The sequence below is a fragment of the Geospiza fortis genome, unplaced genomic scaffold (assembly GCF_000277835.1).
Source record: "Geospiza fortis unplaced genomic scaffold, GeoFor_1.0 scaffold274, whole genome shotgun sequence".
Classification (NCBI taxonomy): Eukaryota; Metazoa; Chordata; class Aves; order Passeriformes; family Thraupidae; genus Geospiza; species Geospiza fortis.
In genome coordinates this window covers 1,030,441-1,034,843 of record NW_005054485.1, presented here as the reverse complement: position 1 = coordinate 1,034,843, position 4,403 = coordinate 1,030,441, and the positions used below count along the sequence as shown (strand labels likewise).

At 36.9% G+C, this 4,403-nt stretch overlaps 1 long non-coding RNA gene across 1 annotated transcript; it reads right to left on the bottom strand.

Annotated features, from left to right (window-relative positions):
- Positions 1-253: 253 nt before the first annotated feature.
- Positions 254-4,368, bottom strand: LOC115948716. Its single transcript, XR_004082503.1, has 2 exons — positions 4,247-4,368; positions 254-1,095 (listed from the first exon to the last, which is right to left on the bottom strand). It is a non-coding gene; the product is annotated as an uncharacterized LOC115948716 (long non-coding RNA).
- Positions 4,369-4,403: the final 35 nt, after the last annotated feature.

Genomic DNA, 4,403 nt, shown 5'->3' with positions numbered 1-4,403 from the left:
TTTACCAGCAGAATTCATCTGAAATATTTGAACATCTTCTAACTGAGAAATACCTGACTTAAGGAAACAGACTCAGCTTCATGGTAAACCTGGAATTTTATACTGTGGTTCCATTTGTACCAGTTGTAAGTATCTGAAAACCAAGTTTTTGTAATGGAAATTGTAATTAAATACTAATTTCAGTTATTTTTACTATTAGACATCCACCTAAGACAATAAAGAATATGAAATGAAGAGCATTAGGCTTTTCTTATAGGATATGCTGTGCTTTAAAACTTATTTTATTGATCCTAAAGTTACAAGATCAATTACTGACATTTTCTTGAGGATCAATCTTGGATTAAATGGCAAAATGAAGAAAAGGTTTTCATATGTACTATATCCAAAAGCAGAAACAGATTGCCATTCTCATGTGAACATTCAGAAACCTTTTCTTATTATTAAACAGTATGTCTGAAATATATCTAAGTTATACCAGCCGCCATAGCACTTTTTGGTGAACCAAAGAAGTCCTACAGTGAAATAAAACTTTTAGTAAAATCTGTACTACTTTAATACAATTTCCCTCTAATATAATTTTTTCCTGTTTTTAGGTTAATGTATATTCTGTCTGTCAATTACAATGCAAAGTATAAGATTTACGCAAGGATGTTGGAGTGTGAAAATAATTCATGTGAATTGCTAATAGGCTGGTGGGAACAAATTTTTTCCACATGAAGGCAAATCCTGTCTCATCAAAGACAGCAGACTTGATTTTCCACCGTTTCAGACCTTGACTAGCCGCTATCACCTGCAGAAGGAACACGAATGCTGAGAGCTGAAAGCTACTAAATCAGTACTTCACTGTGACCAAAACAGTAGTATTGAACCTATTCTTCCCTCACTTTGAACAGATGTGAGTACAGCTGGAAGCAAATTAAAACAAGAAGCCATAAGGCAAAAAGAAGTCATCACTTCAGGTAGGCAAAATGGAGATTTGATAGCACATACATGTTTCTCTTCCCTTCTCCATGGTTTTGCCACTTAAGGCAGAAGACTTGCAGTTATCACCTTCAGTGACAGGAATTGATCAGGTTTGCGTTCACCTTGACAGTCCTGTGATGGAGAATGGGAAATAAAGGAACAGTATGAGTCCTCTCAGGTAATTAACCTAAGCTCCAATGCTTCCCACACCAGCCTATTTTCAATTTTGGCACAGTATAGTTTATACACTCTAACATTATTGCTCAGAAGATAGAATGATGACTCAGGTTTACTAAAAACAGCTTCACAATACTGCAATCATGCCTGTGAAGCTTCATCTCATATCCTGTATTTGTAAGTTTCTTCTCACTGAGAAATAAATTTGTGTGGTGTTTTGTGTTTTGTCAGAAAAGTTAGTCACCAGACACCTGAAACACTGATATACCATCTTTAATAAAACATGGCTTGTTTGGTCAATTTGCCTGCCAATTCATTTTCCTGCTTTTAAAAATGTGTATAACACCACAGCTGACCTCCATTAATACTGCTGTCCATAGAAATCACAAATAACTGAGAAATGATATGCCACTGCTGCATCCTGTCATGCCAGAAGATCGAGATTACTTTGAAGATTATTTAGAGTAGGTGTTACATATCATTTGTGCCCAGATCCACTGAAGTCAATGAAACAATGCCTACTGGCTTCTGTGGGAGTCTGACTTGGACATTATTCTGGCAATCTGTCCACCACTAAATTAAACTATTCCAGGGATAAAAGCCCAAATGAAGAAAAGTAGAAATTTGGGAATGAAAACTGAGCTGCAAATAAATATTCTAATTCAATGGCATCCTGAAAAGACTTAAATAAAGCACAAACGCACTTACACAGGCATGTACACACACATACATACAAAAAAAATTATGACTTTAACAATCTTAAAAATCCATAGTCTAAAATTGTTTACATTTAAACAATTGAGCATAATAGGTAGCTTTCTTGACTTTCCATTTATTTCCCTGAGCACTGATCTTTGGAACATCTGGAGTTTCAGAATTGTCTAGTTCATAATTCCTAAAATAACTATCTTAAGTAAAATGCTGTCTTTTTATGACAAAAAATCAATTTCTTAAGTAAAACTAGGATACAACTTTCATGAACTCCAATGTATGTAGCCAATTTTTAAAAAACCAACAACTATTATCACGCATCTGCATCTGTATTTAGGCACCTAGCTGGTTTGTCTGTTTTTCAAAATCACTCTGCATCTAGCAGTTCCCATTTAATTCAGTATCAGGTACTATGCTGTCTCATAAACTCATTCAATTGGAGACCTACATAAGAATTTATTTTCTCTGCTTTACTCATTTTGCAAAATCTCGTTTTTGTGAGCAATAAAGAATGCTATGGAATTGGTCTTGTGTCTAAATCAATATTACAGGCAAAGATTACTGGACTTCTCACTTTCCCATAAGGGGTTAAGAAGGTGCATCTGCAGAGAGGCAGCATAAAACCAATCTTCAGTACTAAAATGGGACCTAGCTAGGGCATATGTTTTAGACTGGCATTCCACACCAGGAAATCTGCTGGCCAAAAGGAGCTCTATTTTAAATTTCTGCTATTTAGAACTACTCGACAAATTGGCAACTGCTTTTCACTCTCTTCTCTAGACTAGAGCTTTAAATGTGAGCTTCACAGACATCAGTTTGCAACTTGAGGACTTTTCAGGCATTCTGCATTTTAGATTATACAAAGTGTGCAAGTCAAAACATTTTAGAAAACAACAGTGCAGAGGTTTTTTGAACATTTTAGAATCAAATCTCTCTCTCTCTCCAGTTCTAAGGCTGCAAATTACGTCAGCCTCTCTGCAGCTAAAAAGTTCAAAATAATTTTCCATGAACCACAGAAATAGACTGTAACTTTGCATACTCTTAACTCTCTCTCCACTCTGTCTCCCCTCCTCTTCCACGTTCCCCCCACCCCCCCCAGCCCCTGGGTAGCTGATACACTGGCATTATGCAGCAGGCTCCAAACAAAAGATTAACAAAAAGGTTATTTTGTAATACTTCCCTTAATATACCTTAACTGGAGGAGGGGGTATTGAACCAAATGCAACCAGGAGAGTTGCTATTTGGTTCTGCATGCAACATGAAATCAAGCCTTTGTCTGTTCTCAAATGATGTAATAAAACATGCCGCATCTGATTCTCTTTAATTAGCACTTTTTTAATGCTATCTGGTACTGGCATTCCACAGCAGAATCCAAAAAGGAGGATTTAGCACTTCTTCTCTTTGCAGAAACCCTTTTTAATACTTCAAAGTTCACTAAGAGTTAACAGCATACGATCCCATCACTTTCCCCCTCCCCCTTTTCAGAAATTAGACTGGCCTTTCTTTAAATAAACAAACAAAACAAACAAACAAACAAAATCTTTGATTTAAAGTAGGAGTATAAATACTGTTTTGAAAACACATTTGGAAGATGTCTTCCAGGATGGTTTATATATATTTTTTATCCTTTAAAACTGTGACTACTGCACCAGTTAAGGCTGTTTACAATATATATATTTTTCAAATAAAACTTTTAATATTCAAGCTTACCAGATTGATGAATTGTAACAGGTAAAATGGAACTCTTTACAAGGTAAACCATGTAGTTGTACAAAATAGAATTATACCCTTCACCTGTGCAAAACAAAAAGAAATCCTGCCTTGCATTAAAAACACAGAACCTGTTTACAAAAAGGAATGTGTACTACATTTGGACTTCCTTTTTAACTGCCATATCCTAGCAACATCTCAGTTATTTTAGTAAAGGAACTAATCATCAATTTTAAACTGCAGTGAATTTACCAAACATTTTCACTATAGACTTCTGAAAGCTTTTACAGTAAGAAGTTATCAACAAAAGCAGGCACGTTAGTGTACAAAAACGTTGTTGATTTTTTCCTGTTTCTTTTTCAAAGTGCAGGTTTTTCTCAATGTGCATCTTACAAGACCAACGAATGTTTTAACTCACTAAATCTTAAAACATAACTCAATTCTCCCAAGGAGTAGTGTAAACGTTAAAGATCCCCAATACACCTCTAGTAAACGTGACACAAATGTCTCTGCGTTGTTTAGAAATTTAGCTCTTTTGAGAGGTAAAGAAGCTTCATGACACCTTTTCCTTACACTGGCTGGTTATCATAAATGGGTAACTCTGGACTGCTAAAGCTGGAGACTGATGAATCACTTGAAGGGAACTAAACTTGGCTACAGAGGAGAGGCGACGGGAGGAACCAACCCTTAGGCGTTTCTTGCGCAGCCTTCGGAAACTTCAGCCGCCGGCGGACGAAGGGTCGGTGTGGGGGAGGGAAGGAGGGGAAGGAAGAGGAGAGCAGGGAGGGAGGGAGGAGAAGCTTCCGCAGAGCCAGAGGCACGGCGGGACGCCGCCCCTGGCC